Source organism: Columba livia, chromosome Z, assembly GCF_036013475.1.
Source record: "Columba livia isolate bColLiv1 breed racing homer chromosome Z, bColLiv1.pat.W.v2, whole genome shotgun sequence".
NCBI lineage: Eukaryota > Metazoa > Chordata > Aves > Columbiformes > Columbidae > Columba > Columba livia.
Window position 1 is genome coordinate 28030105 of NC_088642.1, and position 23672 is coordinate 28053776.

Here is a 23672-nt window from a genome sequence, read left to right on the forward strand (position 1 = left end):
ACAGTAAAATAGTGTTTCCTTTGTTTGGAGGGAACATTCTGTGGTTCAGTTAGTGCCCATTGCCTCTGGTCCTGTCACTGAGGACCACTGGAGACTGGCTCTGTCTTCTTTACACTGATCCCATTCTTGTTTTATTCTTTGTTCCCAGATTTGAATAATAGTTTTCAAAAATTTATATTTGCTATTCTTTCTATCTAATATCTTGTTAACTTTTAGTTTCTAGCTTTTTGACCAGAATTTTTTTTTTTTAGGATCTAGTTTTTGCTAGATGCTTCTTGCACCTTGTTCAGTGTACTCTGCATGGCTATGATCTTCCTAACCTAATATTTTCAATAACTTTAAAAAAAACAACTCTATTAGGATTGTACAATCTTCTAAATGTTCTATGGATTCAATTTTGCTGTTGCTTACTTGAGACCACGTATTAGTACTGAATGCTGAGTACAATGTATTTTAATAAAACACATTCTCATAAAGCAAACAAAAGTTATTTCCAAGTGAGTTCTACAATTTTCTTTCTGTTGCATGATCAGAAGTGAATCACTGTGAGTGGGAAGGAGGAGGAGGAGGGAGAGAAGTTGAAAGAAATCGGACTAATTCTGATTAGACTTGCAGTTGAAATAATAGAATATTACCATGCCAACATCTTTGTTGTTTTTAGAAATAAACATTGCAGCACTGGAATTTGTCATTAACATTGCTGTGGATTGCTTCAATGCACAGTGTATCTATCTGTGGTGTTAAATAGGGAAATGTGTGAAATATGGAGCAACAGAGTTTAACAATAATAGATGTGTTATATTTACAGAGATGCATGCTAGCATTTGGTACAGGCACTGTTTCTCTAATCTCCTGCCTGTCCTTTCTGAAGGCATTCAAGTTACTGGTCCCAGTTTATCAAAACTGGGTGACCTGAGAGGCCCTTTTGTTTTTGTTTAAGACTGTACCTATTTGGATAGTTTCCTGCTCATAGGTCTTCCTCCAAGTGGAAGGAGGGCTCATCCACTACTCTGTTAACCGTCATTTAGTATTTTTGTCTTTCCTAGGAAACCACTGCTTCAGGCTATTTTTCCTTCTTCAAATTCTTTTCAGTTGTCTCTCAATTAAGTGTCCCCACTTCTCCACAGAAGATGTTTATTTTAAGGATTGCATGCCAAGATTCATAAATCCAGAGTGTAGACAGTGAGAGCAGAAAGGGTGTACTTTCCAAAAACGGGCATGTGATCTTCTTTCCTACTTTACAGCAGTAGGCGATAAATAACTCTTTAGATCAAAGGCAATCAAATGAGGTATTGGTGAACTTCAGCACTCCTGAAATACTCTGAAATACAGTAGTCCTAGTACAAACTCTTAAACAAGTGTGTGAGCAATGGGACAGAGATTGGCAAAATAAAATTAATATGGATAAGCTAAAAATTGAGTAACACGTTGTTCAAATTTTGATTTATCCAAAGAAAACTAGTGTGTTTTAGACTAGAGACACCAATGTGAGAACAATAAGCATTGATCAATTCATTATTAATTGATGTTGCAGAGAGAAAACACTTCTGGTCAAGCCATAACATTTGAAAGTCCACCCAGTGCTAATTTCAAGGATTGTGAATTGACAGGTTTGTTTGTCGTTTTTTTTTTTTTTTTGGTTGTGTGGGGTTTTTTGTTTGGTTGGTCTTGTGGTTTTTTGTTTGTTTGTTTGTTTGTTTTTGTTTTGTTTTGTTTTGTTTTTGCAGGGGGGCAGTGGGGGGGTGCTTGGTTTGATTTAGTTTGTTTTTTTTTTCTTTATTGATAACACATTAAAAACAGATGTGAAGCCATAATATGTCTAACTACATTTTCCAGCTTTAGATGCCAATAGGTCTTTTCCTTTTATAGAGTTTCTTCTCCAGCTGGTAAATACTTCTAGATTGTGATGAGGTCACCTCAACATTTCCTTTATTTTTCTTTAAAAAAGGTTTATTTAATCTTTTCTTTTAATGCAAGTCTCAGTACTTGTTTGTAGCTCCTTGTTATTTAATGAATGAAAGAGACAAACACATACATTTTTGGTGGAATGTGAAAAGCCTTGCTAGATAAAGGAGCAAAAAGATGTGAAGCAATCTGTGTCTTTCAAGTAGTTCAGAATGAAGAATTGGTAGCTAGAGGTTAAACATAATAAATCAAGAGATACCTCCAACCTCAGGTAAGTAAAAGCAGTGTATTGCAGCACTTGCCAGATCTTGTCACCTCCATGTGAGCTGTATGCTAGAAAGAAAAAAGCCTAGGGACAGGAGTTTGGACAAACACTGGCCAAGAAACAGATTATTCTATTTACAAGAATATGGGTAAGAAAAAGGGTCATAAGCTAGTCTGAAAGTAAAGCTGAACATGTGCTTTTGTTGTACACATTAGAAAAGTTCAAGAGTTGATCTGCTACAAAAGGGATGAACAAGGAGATGAGTTGACTTTGCTCAGTGAAACCTACAGGCCATATGGTGTTGATCCCAAGGAAGAAAACAAGTGTTAATTGTGACATGTTTTAGCACAATTACACAAGTTTTGTGCAAAACACCCACTGCACAGACACTTTTGTTGTCTTTACACCCACTCTGAGCCAGAAGTCAGGAAATCTGCATTGGTCAGGGCTGCCATCTGTAGTGGAAAACTGAGGAGGCTGTATAGAGTATTTTTCTGGCCTATTCTTTGTTTTAGTATTCATCTGAGACCAGATGGGGAAAAAAATCAACAGTGCTAGTGGTGGTTCAAAATAGTACAGGCACAGGCCAACTGTTATTGCAAATCAAATCAGAGAGTTTTGAGTTTTTCCTACCAGGTATCTGTGCTGAACTATTAGTTGCCTGTAAGTTTCCTGCATGAACCTGTAAAGCTAAAATTTACATTGTCAAAATGCAGCTGTGTTGCATGCCAAGGGGAAATAAGTCAGAGACTGAACTTCAAACCTGGACATGGGGATGTGAGGCATTTTTATCACTGTATTTGCTATTAGTTTAGTTTGTGATGCCTGCAACTTCTTTCTCAAACCTTTTGGAAAATGCCACCAAATACACAAAATTAATCAGCTCACAGGGGGATTCCAATGAACATTAAAAATGTATGTCCATAGGCCTATTGATGTTTTCATGCTCGAATCAGAGACATTTGCTTTCTGTGGCCCTGAACGCTGTGACCATGGTGTTCCCTGTTGCTTTACTGCCAAGCCAGGAACCAGATACAGACTGCAATGAAAAGCCGGGTCTGGGTTGTCAGTGTTATGTTTTTCCTGAGAGAGGCCTTCCACCTTACCTAAGTGGAAACTGGAAGAACAGCTCCATTGCTCCCTCCCTCCCTAAATAATCAATAACTCAAGTGTTAGTGTGTCTGTGTGACACGTGGAAGACTCAAATGTATGTTGTACACAGATTAATGAGTTTATTAATGGTTATATTCTGATGAAACTATTTTGTTGTGTAGAAATATGTAAACAGCTGGCTAGAGACAGGGGTGGCCTTGGGTTTGTGGAGTCTGAAGATCCTGCCGTGATGGAAGTTTGTGCATAATGGTGTGTGTCCATGGAGAAGTTGAGTGTGGCTCGCCACTGAACAGTCAACAGATTAGCAGACTCAGGTGCCATATGGATGTGAAGCTGAGTTTTTCACTCCTAAACAGATTTACTGCCCTTCATATTGGTCAGAGTGGGACATATTTATATGTCTAAAAATTTAATAATGTGGGCTATCAACCAACAGCTCATGCAGCCTGACACCTGACTTACCATGACAGACTACGGTTACTAGTATGTTAGTACCTGTCAGATTTCTAGACATCAATTAAGCCACATCAACAAACAAACAAATACAAACTGTGCATGCAATATCCAATTGCTTTGTTAGTGAAGGGCATTGGAAGCACTGAGGACTTTTATGTGTTCATCTGGGCTAGAGAGGTACATCGGTTACACCATTTATAAACATTTTCTTTTCTCCAAGGGACACCTCTGAAGAAACAGGGGGTTGATAACTCTCCCAAACCCTTTAGCATTCTTAGATATTTATTCATCTTTGCATAACTGGAGAAGAGACCCACTGTATCTGGATCTTTATATAAAATAACTAAGGCAGTAGGAAGATGAGTTGGCATGTCCAAAGTACATGTAATATTGGTCCTGAAACTGAATGAAAAGTCTATATAAGCTGAAATACATCCATCAGGTTTGGAATAAAACAAAACAAAACAAAACAACCAAACAAACAAAAACCCAAACCCAAATGAACTGGATTTCTTTCAAGCTCAGATGGTGTCAACAATGCATAAAATCAAACTTCACCTCAGGAACAGTATAAGCAAAAAGAGAGAGTATGAAAAAGAGAAAAACAGAAAGGTATGGAAGTTAAAGTTAGGGTAGAGGAAATATCCCCTCATGAGTCTTTCCATTATTGGTGTAATGAATTGGAATATGAGGAAGTGCATGCAATGAGTAATAATCACAATGATCTTTAACTCCTGCCCATTTGATTTCAGCCTGCTCAAGCTTTTCAGTGGAGGTCAAAATAATTAGATCTTTACAGCCTGATCACTACATCTGATTAATATTTACGTCTACCCCACCTACAGGTTGTGTCCTCAGAGTGCATGCAGAAAAGGGGACCGGAGCACTGAAAGGTTATCTTGTATATAATTGTTTCAGTTCTTCCACATCTCTGAATAGCCCTAACTTAGCATCTTGACGTCTTCAGAGAAATTCCAAGAAACTTCTCCATCTGAACAATGCAGGGGCAGAGATTACTGCACTTACAAAGTGTGTATACTTGTAGCTGCCTCCAGGCTGGGATTGCACAGCATATTCCTCAAGATTTAAGGTGGAAGTTTTCAGGATTTTGTGGTCAGTATGATAAAGAAAATCTACCTGGTTTGAACCTTAGCATACTCTGCTGTGTGGGCCCAGGTGTCTGATGACAGGACCCAGGACATGGCATATCAGAGCCCAAATGGCAGCCTAGTCACCCATGGGGGCTGACACTGAGCCTTTGGCTGCTGGATGGTACCTGTGGAAAGCGGCACTCCTGAAAGTGTAAACCCTCATCATCCCCATATGGCTCTGGGAAACTGATGTCACTTACTCAGTTTAATTCAGCTGCTCTGGCATCTAGGTTATATGGCTATGGAGGGCCTTTGACAGTACATTTAGGGGAAAAAAAAAAAAAAAAGAGGACATAAAAGAGGTCATGGTAGCTTCCGTTTTTGGAAGGGAAAGTTTTTTTAATTCTTTTGTGAAGGTGAAGGGGCTGAGTAGGAAACCTGTGAATCAGAAATCCTCCACTGTAGTTGTATGGAGTTTAAAATGATGGATACCTTACCTTTTTAAATCTCTAACTGGGACTGAAAAGTAGAAACAAATTGTTGTGGAAGGTGTAGTTGTGTTAGGTTGGAAATTTTAGCCTTTTTTACTGTTAAATCCTCATCTAAGGAACTGCATCCTGTACAAAGCAGAAAATATTTGCTCTAATCCAGTAGGTAACTTGAGCATGCTTATGTTTGCTAATTCAATGGTTCCATTGGCTCTGACCTGATCCCAGAACTGAACATTAAGTATATGTCCCAGGGATTCATGGGGTTGAGACCCAAATTTTCAGCATCTTACTGTTTTTATCTTATTGTGCCATGTGAAACCCCTTCCAAACACTTTCTTTTACAAAAGAAACGGGAAACAAATCTCATCTATATTACTTATGTGAATCTCCTTATATATGCAGGGTGTGTGACAAATCTCCTCAATAATTTTATCACTAAAACCTTTATAAGAGTAATTAGCAAATTTCCTGGTATGGAAAAATTTAGATAAGGGAAATCAAAGTGAACTGTGATTCCTAAAGTCTAAAATAATTTTCATCTAATTATGGCCTGTTCCATTTTGAAATTTTCAGAATGTAATAGGATGTACTGTTTTTGAAAATACTATCAACTTCAGAAATTATTAAAAAATATAACTCTCAAGAAGCAAGAAAAGAGAATGAATTTTGAGTGTAGAAAGTCAGAAACTAGTATTACAAGTACTGAGAGAAAGGATCATGAATCTTGAGATTCAATAATACATCTATTTTTCCCTTAAGTAATAGACATGAATATATGACTGGCAAGTCTTGTGATATGGTAGTAAACACTATGACTTGCTATGTGATCAAATTTGCATTCAATATAGAAAAGAAGCACTTCTATTCTGCTTTATCATAGCCAGTTTGCATAATTTATTAAAATATTATTAGTTTTACAAAAAAAACACAAGTTTTTTTTATCAGTTGCATGGTTGACCATCTGCCTACTTCTGGTACGAGGATGAAACGTTTATCATCAACAGTTTTGAAGTGCTGAAATGGACTAATTTTTATTCTTTGCTTTAATTCTGTTGTTTGTTTGATATGTTTTCCAGCACATATGGAAGGGTTAAATAAAAGGTATATTTAATGCTTCCTTCAACAACTGTATAAAAAAGGTTTGACAGTTCTTCATTTTGTATTTGGTACCAAAGAAACCTTGGGAACTGCTACTTCATTATCTTTCTCCATAACAAGAGCCGCCTGGCCAGTCTAAATAGAAAAAGCTGAATGAGTCTGAATGTTGCATCCTTCCACTTGCATTTCCTATGACATTCAGTTCATTAGAAGTTAATCAACTTCTTAGGTGATTAACTAAGAATCCTTATTTGCTCTTCAATTTCTCCTTTTTCCTTCTTGGCAGCTATGGGTTTCTGTATTGTTTAGTCATAACAGAGAGGTTGTCTTCTACCTTGATATCGCTGCATCCCCACCTGCAACACTGGCTGCCTTTTCAACACATCAGCCCTCTTCCGTGTGAAGAGGGAAAGAGATGTGGAGATGAGAATTCTGTTGCATTACTCTGAAAGTATATTAAAAAACTAAAAACCACCACCATCACCAACAACAAAAACTAGGGCCTGACATGAGCTTTTACCTTCTCGTTCCCTGGAACTGTGGACTTCTACTTCCAGTGAACCTGTGGTACCAATTACTCTCAAATTTCACAATTCTCAGTAAGCCTTTCCTAGCCTTCTTCATACTATTGCTAACCCCCTTGGAGAAACCAAACCAAACCAAACCAAACCAAACCAAACCAAACCAAACCAAACCAAACCAAAGCCAAGCCAAGCCAAGCCAAGCCAAGCCAAGCCAAGCAAACCTATTTTATTTATGATTGCTCTGTATATACTGATTTGCCAAAATACACAGTAAGAATCCTGAAAAAGTCCTGATACTCTGAAGACTGCCTCTTTTGCCAATCAGTATCATGTCACCATATCCTCCCTTGTTTGGACCTAGCTGTTGTCTCATGACAACTTCTCAACTGGGTGTCATGAACCCCATTTTCATGAAACCTTAACTACCAATGGAAACAGGAGCTGGCTGCAAGAAGAAATTTGGGAGCCACTCGTTTTAAATTGTGAATTTTGTGGACAGGTTATCTTCTGTGTATATTATCATAGAGATCAGTATCTGTGGCTATTTGACACCTGTGTTTCATTTTGGTGCCTTTTTTAAAATGAGTGATTATGATCACTAATGAGGATAATTTTGTAACAGCTGTGAATTAGTAGGCATAAACCTAAGGTACGTAGGACAGAAATGACAAAATTTTGGGGGCTCAAGTACCACATGAATTTTAAAAATCACTGTGGATCCATGTTGGTACCGAGCTTGGGACCTGTGCCATTGTTTTACCACCCCCCAGCACTTCCTTAGCAGAAGTGGAACTGTCTTGACAGTTCTGTGTCCCATGATCAGGAGCACGTACACAGCACTACACAGTCCTAGTTGCTCAAGGAAGGGTAGGATGTCCCTTTGATAAATTGTGTCCATCAAAGAGATTGGGAGGCTATATAATATCCCTTATCTAACCAAGCACTAGCGGAGAAGGTGCAATCGAAGGAAATGGCTCATGGCTTGGATGTATCATTACATCCTGATGAGGAAACTGGGAGCAAACCAGAATGGCGCTTGATCTGCTGCAAGGGAGAGAGCAGCCCGCGGTCAGCGGCTGGTCACCTCAGTTTCCTGAAGCTGCGATGATGGCTGCTCTCCGACCTTGCACTAAGAGTAGCTCAAACACGCAGAGGAAATGGGGGGTCCACAGGGAACTGCTCCAGTCTGCTTAGATCTTATAAATAATCCTGCAGAAATGTCATATGCCTTTTCTCCGATGTTCAAACAAATGTGACAAATTTATATCTGGACAGTATCAATATCAGAAAATCTATTGAATGTCTATTGAACCTTTCAGTCATTGCTGGGAGATATTTTTATCAAATGCTCTTCAATTTTGCAACAAAGGAAGAGCAGAGCTAAAATCATTCTGCACTTAAATAAATATAGATTGTACTGGATAGAAATATCACATTTTGAAGCCACTTTGATATCTTTAATAGCTATGTATTTATCAATTTGTGTGGCCAAACTTCAGTTCTCTTTGTGGCAAAATTAACCCAAATTGTGTTATAATGTGAAATCAGACCAGACTTTTCCTGTTTACAAAACCATGGCCATTACTTCCAATTTTCACGTAGCATCTAAGCAGGCTGTTCTAAATTAAATTTCCAAATTGCTAAAAATATGCCTTGTGAAATGAACTTAGTAAGCTGACCTTCTGGGAAAGTCACTCTGCTGTAAGTCATTTTGAATTTACTCTATTCACCTCCTCCCCTGACTTTTTTGTTATGTTCGTATTCAAATATGATATGTCTTCTCTACCTATAGTGTCAATTGGAGTCATAAAATTGGTTGAATCAAATACTTAAAACCATTAGAACTACGTGCAAAACTGCTAAGACAAAACTTTATTAATTAACTAATTGCTACCTTGATATTTTTATCAACATAGAAAATTAATATTTGTTTCACTTGCAGAAGGACCATATAAGTAAGAGGAGTTCGACTGCATTGTAGCAATAAACTATTATAATTAGATTGGATTTGAAACTGAGTTATGCAGATTTGATACTCTTAATCATCATTACTGACAACCAAGAAAAATTCCAGACAGATTCAAACTTTTCTTTATTTGCCCTTATTGAAAATTATATACAGGCATGACATGCTATGTGAAGATCTATTATTATAAATGTTATTTTTTGGTATACATCTTCAAAATCACATAGGTGCACAGTTTAGCCTTGCAGTTGTTATGACTTCAAGTGCAAACAATAAAAACATCAAAACCACCTGCTCTGTGAAAATTCACAGGGACTTAAAGGTACATTTTGATAGGTTTTTAGATCTGGGCTGTCTCAACAGTCTGTGTCTAAGGACTCTAGCTTTCCTGTACTGTAACTTACTTTATCCTATTTTTGCAACAAGTACCTTTAAATACTTCACCAGAGTCACGTGATTCTTCTTTCCTGTAACTTCCTTTATTCGCACATCCTCTAGCCTAATTACATTTTATCTCTGACAAAAGATGCTGCACACCACTTCCTTCCTACCTGGAGTTTCAGTCCAAGACCTTCCAAGGGAGCAACACTCTCGACTCTCACCCAAAAGGACACAAAGCAGCACAGTGAGATGGAGAGGAAAGAGGTTCCTGCTGCCAAGGGTCACAGGCCACTGCTTAGCAGGAAACAGACACTCTACATATCACGTTTCTGCAGGATTTATTTGGCAGGTGGGACAGAGCCCACACTGCAACAGTGCAAGTGTGGGGACAAGTTTCCTCAAATAAATGTGTGCCATGTCATTCACAGGCACTTAGTGTGCCCTAAGTCTGTGTGTATCTGTTCTCTCCCAAAAGACAGAAGTAAGGACATGTGCTTTGAAATCTGGTCATTGACAAGTGTGGTCTGGAGATCACATTGAAACCTCCCTCTGCTTCTCTTCCTTCATATATTTTGTTTAAAGTGCTCTTTGCAGAGAAGCAGTATGTTTCATTTTTTAGACAATCTCGTTACAGGGGCTGTATTAATGTAATGTAATGTAGTGTAGGATTGGCACAAGTCAGAAGAACACAAGTGTCCTGGTCTCAATTATTTCAGAGAACTCTTGTTTGCTGTGTATCTTACGCATAGATACCTACTCCCAGTGAGATAACTGGCAGGCTGAGATTTGTCATCCATCTGAAAGTAGGCTTTGGCTACCTAAGTACCTCTCTTACCTGCTCATGCGATGGGAAAGGAGCATGGTGATCTGGTCTCCTGAAAATGTTGATACTATTACTTGCTCCATGAACAACAGAAGAGACAGAATTGCACTGAACTAATCACAGAGGAATTCCCAACTTCCTTTTTTTGTTTCATCCACTTTTTCCTGCATTGGAAACTGGAACCTTTTTGAGAAGACTCCATCTAAGAAACCACTGAACCTTTTTGATAATTAGAACAAGTGGAGAATTAAGCCCTTCTTTCAACTCAACTGTTCTCTACTGCAATTAGCACCCATCAATGGGGAGTCTAGATCAACTCCTGCAGAAGAATTATTCACGTTGCTGCTCTCCAAGGAGTTGCTGTTGAAGGGTTAAGGTAGATAAAGGAGACGAAAACCTTCAGAAATGGGAGCTTCATGAAATATGTAGAAGCACATAAAAAGAGAAAAGAGGAAGTTAATAAAACATTAAAACTTTAAAAGTCATGACATGCCACACACAGAAGTGGTTTACTCAGCCCTCACATTGTCCCCTTTTGTACACACATCATGAGATAAGACATAGGACAAAACTCAGAGAAATACTATACCTCCTTTGTAGCTAGCCCCAGTTCTCAAAATATAAGGGCTGCTTTAATCTCTAACAGGAAGATTTTGAAGCCCACAAGTGCTTAGTATGCTCAAATATCTGCTTTTAAGGCTAAGAGGAGAGATGGCAAAGAGCTACTGTTAGAAATAGTCAAAATCCGGCAGCACACTTCGACGTATGCCAGACACACAGCCCACATCTTTGGTAGAAAGTCCTGCTGAGGCACAAAACAGAAATAAAAGCTGTCCTGTAAAGCAATACAACACAATGCTTGCCAGGCAGCTTCTGCCACTTGAGAGTGGTAAGCCATAAAGTAGTACTGGAGGATTGCACTTCCTTCTTAGCTAGTAGAATTTGGGATAAATTTGTTGACTTAAAAAAAAAATCTATTTGCACTGGCTTAAAATTGGGCTTATTGCTATTTTCTCTTTTGGCTGAAAGAAACAAGTTGATTTTCAGCAAAACTACCATAAGAAAACAACACAAACGTGGTTAATGTCACTTTGAATAGTTTGTTTTTCATGGAGGTTGCGTTTAAGATTTTTCAGAGCTTCGCTTTCTAATTTCCTTAGTGTTACAATGCAGCATCAGCTGTGATTTTAGTTGCTCTCAGAGAAAGGATGAGATGTCTGTTTTAGTATGGTATTTAGACATTTGCTTTCATATTTCAGAAAAACAAGGCCCTGCCCTAAAAAAAACCCACAACAACAACAACCAACCAAACCAAACCAAACCAAAAACAAAACAAAAAAAGCAAGATTGGCCTGTAATGGAAACAAGAAGCCTAAAGAGTTATATCCATGTTATATCCATGTTACCAGGTGTTATTATCCTGTCTGGAAAATTTAGGATTCTAGTATGGGAAATGCTACAGATGATGATTAGAATCAATCCTGTGTTTTTTTGATACTTCAATGCTACTGCAAGTTGCCACAAAATAATCACTGGACAGATACTTCTGGCACACTTCAGGATTTCAGAAGTCATGTTTAAAAAATGGGACAGCAAACTGGATAGAAATATGAGCTACTCCATAGTGCCTAGCCAGCAAGACTATATTATTTTGGAAGGACCTTTTTTTAGTGATGAGAAAGACACTGAGCTGTTGTGATAAATAAGCAATCACTAATGGATTTCCAGAACTTGGATGAGCTTCTGATTCAGGATTTTTTTTTTTTTTAAAGACACAGAAATTCTTACAGATCTCTTGCTGTGTGTTGAAATTCTTCCATTAGGTCTAAGCTACTTTGTGATCCCTGTGGAGCAATAAAAAGAATCCAAATGTTCAGAATATGTGACTACAAAGGAGACACTAAGCATACAAATGATCAAGTCAGACATATTAATGCTCATTTTTGTGTGCACAATCACTATACACATATTTTATTAATTCATAGATGGGATGAAAGAATCAGCACAATTTTCCCTAATCTCGTCTACATCACATAATGTTAAATTTCTCTCTCTTATGTCTACTCAAAACCTGATAACTTGCACTTCAGTGACGTACATGTTATACATGTTAAAATTCATTCCAGAAATGTAGTCTGTGCACAAAGATAACAAGAAATGCAGCATTTTTTCACTTCTTAAAAGGTTGCTCCAGTGATTAAATATTCTCACTGTTTAAATTATGAGTTAAATGTTTAAAAGTTTGTCTAATTTCAGCTTATGTAGGTTCACCTCCCAGCCACTGCTTTCTCTTACGCCATTCTCCTGTTTGTGTAGGAGGCTGGGTGCAGCACTGGCATGCCTAGAGACTTTGTGGAATTGCCATCACATCTAGATAGAGCCATGGCTGATCTGACCTGGTGTTGGACTCACCCTTGCTTTGAACTGGACGTTGGAACAGATGATCTCCAGATGTCCCTTCCAGCCAACATGACTGTGGTCAAGAATTATTTGGAATCCAGTAGGTCGTTACAAGGAAAGAACAAATACACAGCAAATGAATTTTAGTCTCTTTCTCCTCTAAAATTCTCAGGCTTACTCTGATACCTCCTCAGAAAGATCTTGCCAGAAACTCAAGCTGAGAGCTAGCAAAGTATTTCTCAGACAAATCTAGCCCATTGGAAACTTTGTGGACTACTCTATCTACTTAAATTCAAAACACATAGCTTTTTCTTCCCTCCACCTGAAACCTGAAGTACACATTGACACATTTCCTGAAGCTGCTGGATTCTTTTTGTGGGACACTTAACATATTTTGTATCAATCTTTCTCACAAAAAAAAAAAAAAAAAAAATCACGTTTCCTTGCTTCAAACAGTACATTATCCCATTATCAATATTCATCAGCAAATACTACTGCAAAAAATATATTAGCCTGTCACATTGGTCATGCCAGCTCTTCCTTTGTACCCTTTCACAGATTTGTCTTTTGTTTCAAATATTTCTCTTTATCTGAGATATATGCCATCTTGTGTTTTGTTTATAAGCTCCTCTAGATAGCACCCATCTTGTTGGTCACTTGTTGGTTGCAGGTGTTGTGTGGTTGATACATCTGGTATTTCTATACACGGAATAATAAAAGGCTGAAGAATGAAAAGGCTGAATTTATGACATGAATATATTCATGATTGTCAAGTGTTCAAGGCATTTTCGTTTTGTAGGGAGCAACTTTGACATTCAGATTGGGAAAAGTCTTTTTCATTAGATCCTGACAAAGAAATAAAGAAGAATCAAAATGCTTCTAAAGAAACCATTATAGGTAATAAACTCATATGCAGGACAACTCAGAACTAGCTAACAAATATTTTTATTTTGTATGCAACAAAGAAAGCAGGTGTTGAGATTTCTGTGCACGTATGTGAGAAGCAGAGCAATCACTTGAAAATAATTGTTTGACTAAAGTGCAAATGATGGAACGAAAGCTTTTTCAACAAGAACTTGGGGGACTGCGGGAAGGGCAAAATGAGATTACAGGCAGTTGAAACCACCTTTGCAAGCCTTTAGGAGCAGCACGTACAGTCAGAGCAAAGACCAGGTGGCCAAGAGCAGGAACCTGCCATGGGGCGGTGGGTGTCCCTACAGGTCTTGGGGTGAGAGGGAACTTGGAAACATTTCAGCTCATATCCTGGCTCCACTGAAGACAATGGGAATACTGTCACTGCTTCAGATGAAGCACTCTAGTTCTGCTACACAATGTAGAGCAATTAAATTTAAATTTAAAATATCTGAATATCAGATATTCTATTTGGAAAAGTGTTCCTAGTTTTAAAACTGGTGGGGAAGCTGAGCAAGATATGGAGAAACAAAACAAAAAGGTGAGACTCAGAGGAGTTGCTCTGAAGACTCGTTTGGGTTGATGGTGTCATTCTCAAGTGGAAGGAATTTTTTATTTGCAAAGACTCAAACTAAAACCTTTAGAAAACTACAGCATTTAGAAATCCCATGTTTGTATTTCGGAAGTTACATCAAACCCAGTGGATAGGCAGCTGTGCTGACTTTCATCCAGATTTATGGGAGAAAAGCAATGGGATAAAATTATTCATGGAGTTCCTTAGCAGAATGTATCTTCCTTGAGAAAACTCAGTAGACTAAGTTCAGTCCTAATTACTCATTTATTCACTAAGGTATATTGAACCTATAGTGGCATACTGCATTCTAACCTTTTTTTAATATATATATGTATTTTTTTACTGGTAGTTTGCTGTCTTTATTTGTAACTTTCTGCTCTTTTCATTTCCTTCTTTTGGTGAAGTAGTAGGAAATCCATTTGAATTATTCAAAGTCTTGTTTCCTTGGAAATCTAAAGTAATAAGAACAAACTGCCTATTCTGCCTCTACTCCTAATAACTTCGGAACTCTGTAGCCAATTTCAAATGAATTTAAAATTTACCGAGACTTTGTAGGAGTCTCAGTGAAAGATCATGCAGATTTTATGAGAACTATACACCAAAAGTATGAGAGATGCTACTAGGAAGGTATCCATCATGATCTCAGCTACCACTAGATATTAAAGATATTCACAGGTCAAAGCAATTGGAAGCCAATGTGTTTAGCTCTGCCTGCCTAGTACTTCTCTGGGGAGGAAGAAGAAGAATATAGAAGTGTTGAATGTGATGTTTAGGGAATGGAAGAGACAAGGATCTCTCTAATAGAAGCAGTTATCAAGCCTGAATTATTTTGAAATTTGAGGTATAGACTAAAATATTTTCATTTTTCAAGGTTCTGACCAACAGTATTTTCAGCTGTCCACGTTTGTATTTGCATGGTGATTACACTAATGTGCTCTAGAACTCATAGTGTGGTTCAAGAGTGAAATAAAAAAGCATTGTCTACTATGGTGGTTCCCTTCTGCAGGTAGAAGTCAATTTTGCATTTTATATTGAAGCTAATTGTAGCCCACAGGCTGTTTAATCAACAGGCACAGCAAGCTTGATGGGAAAGAAAAAAAAAAAAAAAGCAATGCAGTCATTGTGCTTCATAGTATGAATAGCATTTGATGACACATTGCAGAAACAGCCAGAAATAACATGAAAAAAGATTTTTCACAGAACAGGTTGCATCATGAGCTCTAGCTACCAAGCTTAGGAAGCTACAGTTCAACCCTTATTTATATGCCTACGTTCCCTGAAGAAATCATGTGGTTGTGCCCTTTCTGTTTATCTGTTTGGAAGATACCAAGACAGCTGGAGGCAAGAAGTAGGTCGAAGTATCTTGGCACCTGCCACTCTCAGCAGCAACATGAGTACATGCTAGGGACAGACCTGTGATGGGGAGCAATTGTGCTTAAGTGGTGAAATTCTGCTAGGAGGCAGGTTGCTCACCTGGTCACAGGGACCAGCCCTTCAGGCTGGAAAATCTCAGCATTTCCTCTGTCTGTCCTACTGCATCTAAGCAGTAGACTCAGTTGTTTTTTCTTTTTAAAAATTAAATGCATGTTAGTGTATTTTTCTATCTTTTATTAAAGTCTGTGTGGAAGATTGTGCACAGGTTTTTGTTGCTACTCTTTTTGTGTGCTTCAAATAACATAACACATAATGTTAAGATTTTTTGAAGTTTTTTTTTTTCTTCATTCACTGCCACAACTTTTGTACGAAATGGCCAAAGAATGACTGAGTAGAAGTCAGCCTAGAAAGTCACCACTAACAGACCTGTAGGTCATACTTAGATTTTGATATAAAGGGAATAAAGTAAGATCCAACTGAAGAACTTACTTGTCATAGCTGCAGGTATCCTCATAAGACAAATTACAAACTCAGTTTGTGGCAGAGAATCTTAGATAATTTAAGTTATTTTGCATCCCAGTAGCCTAGTAATTTTAAATACTAGTGCTTTGTATTTTCCTGTTACATATTTGGAAGTGGCACTCAATTTGGCAGCTATTGACACATGAAAGCCTAATACTGAGCATAGTAGATCATAAACACTTCATTTTACAGCTATGTAAATAGTAATTTCATACTGCTCCTGTACACCTGTAGCGATGATCAACTTTACAGGGAGTTATATGTGAGATAACTCTGGGCAATAACACACCTGTTTTGGTTTAGTCTTTGAATTCAACAAGCTGAAAGTCAGCTCTGCAGGAAAGGACCTGGTGGTGCTGGTGGACACAAAGCTGAACATGAGCCTACAGTGTGTCCTTTAGGCAAAGACAGCCTACAGCATCCTGGGCTGGATTAGAAAGTGCTTTGCAAGTTGAAGGAAGTGACCCTTCACCGGTACACAGCACTGTTGAGACACTTCTGCAGTGCGGTGTCCAGTTCTGGGCTCACCAGTACAAATTCAAATACAAGAACAACCGTGTAGACAAAAAAATGTGACCAAACACTGGAACAGATTGCCTACGGGAGTTTATTCTCTACCCTTGGAAGCAGTCCAAATCTGACTGGACGTGGTCCTGAGCACATGATCTAGTTGATCTTGCTTTGAGCAGTGGAGTGGGACTACACAATCTCCATATGTCCTTTCCAATGTCAACTGTTTTGTGATGCTGTAATTTATGTTTCTCTATACTCCCCATATGTGAATAGAGTCTCTTTAACAAGTTCACCTGTTTGAGTATTGGGACTTAAACTGGATAACATATTTTAAACAGATGTTTCATCTTCATCAGTTCAACTTAGTCTTGATTTAAAATGAGAGAACTATTTGGATTCAGACAGCTAGTACAACATTTCTTGGAAGAGTTTCAGCAGGTTGAACTACACTAGAAGAGTCTGACAAGGCATGCCTTGCCTTGGTGCTGCCCTGTTGAACTGATCAGTTAAATTAAAACTCAGGAGAACATGAGCCTGTAAAACAATGTCATTTATTCCCAAGACAGCCTGGAAGATATAATTCAAAAAACAGTATAGCCTGATATTGGTAAAGGGCCGGACTCCTTAACGAATTAGCAGATCTTAATAAGGCCCCAAGTGACAAAGCTCAGCCTAAACTATATCAGAAAGTTATTTTACAGGCATTTTGTGGAAACAGGCGTGCCATAACTCCTACCATTTCTACCTTGTTGAGTTCCTTGGGCAATCAAGAATGAGGACTCCAGCCCAATGGGCAAATTTCTGTTTATTATCTCCAGAATATTGTTGGCAGACACCTTTCTTTTACATTTCAATAATTCTTCAAAGGGGAGGACCTCTGTGTACTGCTGAAAATGTGTCTTTACTCTGTTTTTATCACTTATCCAAATAAACGTTGAATGGATCCTATAGTACTTTTTAAAATATATTTCAGGAGATAATACAATGAATCCTGTTTTATAGATTTTTTTTCATTCAGAAAATGAATACGTAAATCAGAGGAGCCAGATTATGAAACCCATGCAGTTTAATATCACAACAGTAGAAAAAAGCTGTTAAGATGTCTGCTTGGACAAGCGTTTTGATATGGAATATTTTGCACTTTCACTGTGATGCAGATCCTGATTCTTCCCTCTCCTTCCCAGTTTTGTCTTGTAAACTAACCTAGCAACATAACTTAAGCTCAGATGTGATCATGTCTATTTCCACAAACTCGTCACTGGAAAGAACATCAAAGCATGAAACTGGAGATTGCTGCCAGAATGGTATGACCCCTCTCAGTCAGCAGGTTTTGTGGACATGCGTTGTTTTCTAAAAACAGGGAAATACCACGAATGTTGTTTCTACATTTGTTCACTTCCCCATAGTGGAGAGGTAGCTTTGTTTAATACAGAATCCGGTTTCATTCACAGGCTCTCAGTAGGAAGTACTGAAATAAAGCACAGGAGATGAACCATAGCATACATATGCCTCCTTGCAGATTTGGAATGACAGCCTGGTATGCTTCCTAATGCAAAATGCAGCTACTTAACATTCTTTTAAATATCTCACAATTACTGTGATCCACAACAGGACACAGCCCCAGGTTACCATTCAGGAAACTCCTGTCACAGGCAGCTGAAGATTCTCAAGAACTTCATTAGGAGAAGGCATAAATTAAAAATATGGGAAGAAATAAGTACCAAGAGAGACACTGATGTAGAAAGCCTTCCAAAAGATGATGAGAGAAATCCAACAACAAAAAAACCAAGGAACTTCTGATATAGATGCTGCCTACTTTTTTGAGTGATGAAAGGAACTGCAGTACACTGAACTTCTTACAGTAAACACTAGAGAAAAGGAAAAAAAGACAAATTTTGAGACCTGTGTCGAGAGTTAAGATTACAGGGTGACAATAAAACCTTGGCAGATGTATTGTTAACCTCCTCTCCCCCCACTTCCCCCTTTTTGCCCCTCCCTCTCCCCCCTTCCCACTCAGGACAGGTGATCGGGAGGGAAAGAAGGACAGAGAGAAGAAAGTTGGAAAAATTAACAACGTTTTACTAATGCTACTGATAAGAATAAAGAAAATAATACAAAATATACAAAACCAATCTTGAAAGTCTCAGCAACTGCAGAGCCGGCACCCGAAGTCCCGGATTAGACTCTGCAGCCAATCGGAGCTGGATTCAGTCTGTCACTAGGCCTCAGTTCGCAGGGCCGACTAGCAAGGTCCTCTCCTAATGTCGGCCGTAAGCAGAAGGGAAAAAGCAAAGGCAAAAAGGGCAAAAGGGACGAGATCCTTGTGATCTCTCACTTTTATATATGAAGTATTCACGTGAATGGAATATTATACACAGTTGGTCAGTTTCTTGGTCACTTGTTTCTCGTCGCCCCTCTCGCGAGATGTCCATTCGTGCTTATCAATAAGTTTGCATTCCGTTGCTAGGTTTACCAAAACATGTGTCTGGTTCTCCAGGAAAATGCAGTTAATATGAAGGCTTTAGCTGACAGGCAAATTCACTGAAAGAGAAACTTGTTTTTAACAAAACCAGGACAACCTGCTTCTGACAAAATACTTTGGTTATTCGTTCAATATTAACTCACTGAATAAAAGTGCATTAAGTTTTGATTTTTTTCCCAGGTTCACTGATTAGCCTGTCTCCCATGATTAACAATGGCTAGTTACGCCTGTGTTGCACCAGAGCAGATCAAAGAGGTAAAGCAGCCTAGCACATCACATGAGATGTAATCCATCCAGAAAACTCTGTCCTCAAGGGATCTGCACAACAGTGGATTTCCAGGCAGAGAACAGAAAGCTCAAGGAAGTGGTGAATTAAAGCCCCCTTTGTAGCATCTGGCACAAGTTCCCAGATCAGGTTTGCATAACCCTAGAGATGTAGGGTCCCAGTATTTAAAATGAGGGTTCTCTGAAAAATTAGACTAAATTGACTCAGGTCAGCCAAATGGTATCCTCCATCAGCCCACAGATGTGGGCTCCCAACATCAGAGGCTGCTTCACCAGGGCTCAGAGATTCACAAGAGCCTGACCAAGTCCCACAGAAAGTCTAACTCTGCCCAGCTAACTCAGAAATGCAGGATGGCACATCCTTGTTAACATCATACAGAGCCTAATCAACCTAGCCCCAAGGAGCCCATGGCTCTATAGTGTTTGTAGGTATCTCCAATATTATTACACAGGATGCTTTTTGCCTTGTCATTTTCCATTCTGCTAAAAGACACACACCAAGTGACACTGAGAAAGAGATGCAAATGTGGCTAAACTCAATTCTGAGGAGACAAGCTAAAGAGAGAGAAGACATCTCTGATAATACTGAAAAATTAAATTCTGCGTTTCAGATATTTGAACCTTTCATTCACTATTTAAATACACAACTACATTCCTTAAACCATTTAATAAAAAAGGTTATGATCCTCCTAGGAGGAACAAAACCCTTGGTCATTACCTTATCAGATTTAAGGTGACAATGCATAAAAGAGCTTCAAAATATCTAATACAGGTGTCATTCAGCTGCTGGGTTGGGTTTGGGTACATTTCCTCACATCTGACTAGCACTGTTCTGAGAAACTTTGTGGGACACAAGTTTAACAATAAGAAAGGATGTGGAGGAAGAAATAAACAGAAAGCTGCAAGTAGCATAGAGAAACATTGTTAGGAAAGAGCAAAAAGACTAGGGGAAAGAAATTAAAAAAATCAGTAGCTATGGTATATTAAGATAATACAGTGAACATACCACCTTGTCCAGCATGCACTGCCAAGACAACAAAAGTCTCAGCAAAATTATATTTCATGCCGAGAAATGTATGCACTTCAAAATCTATTGATCTATCACTAGAAAATTATTCCTCTAACCCATTATAACTGTGTTCTATTTACATGGCATTTAAGAAGTTAATAAAATTCTTCTCTACTTGGCACAGTGTTCGCCTTGTGCAAGCAAGAAGCAGTCTAGTCAATTGTATTGGTTCCAGTGTAGGCATGATTCCCTCAATAACTGATAGCTGAGATGTAATTAGGCTTGTGCTGGAATTTTCTAGAGATATCAAAGTTAAAGAGTTACTTTTCTAATATAATATTTATGTATCTAATATAAATTAATGAGAGTTAATAGACATTAATCACCTCCTGTCTGCAAGTCTTACAAACATTAATGAAATAAGTTGTTAATTCGAGGATAAAGATAGATAGCATAATGAACATTTTGATACAAAAGACTAAAACAAGACAAGATATTCTCTGAATCTGTGAAAGGAAGGTAGTACTCAAAAGACTTTCCACATGAGAGATGCCACATAACAAAGACTAAAAACAAGGGACATTTTACACATTTCTGCCCAAGATAAATAAAACACAAGTCAGATGGTTTGAGAACCTATCCAAAGTGATATAAGACTTTCCACCAATAAAAGTTATGAATAGCACTGGAAGAACAAAGAGAGGAGAGAATGATACCACCTTGCATTTCACTTTTCCTTCACATTAAATCTGGACAATATCAACATTCTGGATATATGCTCTATTTCCCTATTTGCCTTTAGACATCCACCTGGGGATGCTGTTTCTAGTCCTCCAAGGGAGTAATTTTTTTTCTGATTCGGTTTGATTTATATACTAATGACACTAAAACCATCTATCAGAATCAGACATTAATTGTACATTACCTCACTTGCCTGATCCTTTGCTGTACAATAAACAGAATAAGAATGGATTTTAGTCCCCTCAGCTCAGTCAGATAAAAGCCAAGACAGTAAGATCTTCCAAAGTAACAACAACCTGCAAGCAGTCAAAACCCCTGTACAGTTTTATGTAATTATTTATTTTGCCAAAGGAATTAAAAGTTTTGGAAGACATCTGGACATGATTGATCTAAGACAATGTTGTGAAATCTTTTTTGCACTAAGGTTTTCCCTTGGAGACCAGATCAGAGTCATCCATCATTCACAAGACAGGCCACCAAAAAAAATTCTAATTTGGAACGTGCTGAGAGAGCATTTACTTGGCTGGTTAAAGAAGCTTCTACCTAAAACAAAGAAGCTACCACCAATGCATGTAGTCATGATACACCTGCATGGTACCAGCCCCAAGGACTTACTGCATCTGTGTGCAGCTCCTAGATATAAGTTCTGATCAGTTAGAATAAATGATCTGGTGACTACCAGATCCCCAGTAGAGCAGCCAAAATTCCAACAGATCTATTTCTTGTGGATCTTCCCAGATGCACCAGTTAGAGAGCAGAGTTGTGCACTGGACAGAGAAAATATTCACATTCCCAACCTAAGCTACTACTTTTATTTCCATGGATTTTATTAGGAGCCAAGATTTATGATAGAATTTAGTCAATGAAGGCCATAGAATGAACTGAAATCAGAGCCAAAGGGTTATGGTTATTCAGTCAGCACTAATAATAAAGCATCTACATGTGATTGCTGTTTGCAGTAGCCTGCCATGTGAGCAAAACAATTTTTTGAGCTGCATGTGAGTGTAGCAATGCGAGTAGAACATTGCAAGTCACTAAGTTCTTTTCTCAGAGGCTAAAAGGGAGCCTGGGAGATATTTTTATTCTCAGATGAATCTAAAATGGGGAGTGTCTTTCTCAAACAAACTCATCCTCCCAAGGGTCAAGTGAGGTAAGGTGAGAGACCTAATTACGTATGTTAAGTGATGCTGTGTGAACCATGAAAAAACTCTTCCACAGCTCTATACTCACAGGATTTTCTTTTCTTTTTTACTTTTTTTTTCTGGAAGTGATGATGTCAAGGTAAAATACATACAGAGAAAGTTCCAAGATTAAGAGAAAAACAGCTGAATCTACTCTTTTGTACAGTGCATTGTTTATATGCCCTGAAGTCTAGCACAACAAGAATTTCATTGCTTTCCACAGTTCTAGGAGGATCTCACAGCATAACAGTCTGGGAGCAGGGTGCTGGATACCTGCTTAGCAGGTTTTATCAAGGCTAGGGCTCAGAAACATGGAAATTTTAACTAAATTGTTTACTCAGCTTTTTCAATGGAACCAGTTTGAGAGATGTGAATGTGCATGGTCAGATTTACTTATATATTTTTAACCCAAATCTGTTCTTGACAAAAGTCATTAGCAGAAAGTAAATTGATGCATTAGTTCCTCAGTAAAGAAGCAAATAATCAGGTTCATATTCTGGTCTTAAAATGATATGAGTAGTTTGACTGGAAGAATCATACATAATTGGTATGAGGGCCAGTTACAATAATTTTGGTCTCTTTAGTAGCAGCACTTTGTTCTTCTGCATAAAAGCTGTACAGTAGCTGGCAAAAATCCACATATTTATAAGAAAGATCCCATATACAAAGTTGAGTTTAGCTTGCCGGAAAGTGACACTCCCATGCACTCTGTAATAACAGCTTATTTTTCTTAAATTAAATATGTAGATGAAGAGCACAGAAACATTTCTTATTTGTTATGGTACATGTTTATTCTTTCCTTTTAATGTTCAATAGAAGAGCTACTTGTCCTCCAATTATTTTCTTATGTAGAACAGAATAAAACCCAGAAATTTAGCACTTGGGTTGAACGTCACTTCCAGTATCCTGGAAGTACTGTAAAGACATTTAGGTCATACAAGATTACAGTATTGCTCCCATGCTAGCAGCTTATTGACATAACTGGAACACTTCATGCATTTGTATTCTTGTTTCAGTCTGCCTGCAGAATTAAGACTTTGTAAAGCTCTCAGGACTTTCAGCTGAGAAGAAAAATCTTAGGAGGTAAAGCCTTGTCTAGTTTGAGTTTTCCAGCCCCAGTAGCAACATTTTGTGTAGGTGCATACAGCTTACACCAGTGCAGTTCACTCTGCGTTTTGTCTACAGCAATTCTGCACCAAGAGCTGTTTTCTGCTGTTTGCCAGCTACGAAATAAATGGGTGTTCTATTTATAGGTAAACTTCCTGTGACCCATGGAAATATATTCTTTCATTTAGCCTGATGTTTTTGCCTGTTCAAAATCTCAAGAAAGGTATTTCACTTTTCAGCTGTTAATGCCTTTTTTTTTTTTTTTTTTTTGAAATCCATTATATAGATATGCACTAGCAGGGGATTTTTTTAGAGGGATCACTGATATACCTGCATAAGATTGTGCCAGTTAGTTCATAACACCCACACGTTTTTCGATAAGTTGATAAGTTTTCTTCATTTTTCTGAGCATATTCCTTTGACTCATAATACAGCATGGTACTTTTAGCTCACAAAAGG

The 23672-nt window shown here is 38.1% G+C and overlaps 2 long non-coding RNA genes across 5 annotated transcripts in view; one reads left to right on the forward strand and one right to left on the reverse strand.

The window, feature by feature from the left end:
- Positions 1-18425, forward strand: part of LOC110357399 (uncharacterized) — a 174888-nt gene extending 156463 nt beyond the window's left edge. For all 3 annotated transcript variants that reach the window (XR_010468802.1, XR_010468803.1, XR_010468801.1), the window contains 2 exons: positions 1535-1610; positions 12430-18425. This is a non-coding gene — a long non-coding RNA (uncharacterized LOC110357399). The remainder of the gene's footprint in view (positions 1-1534; positions 1611-12429) is intronic.
- LOC110357400 (uncharacterized) overlaps positions 1-23672 on the reverse strand; it is a 72866-nt gene that overhangs the window by 40136 nt on the left and 9058 nt on the right. The window lies entirely within an intron of this gene.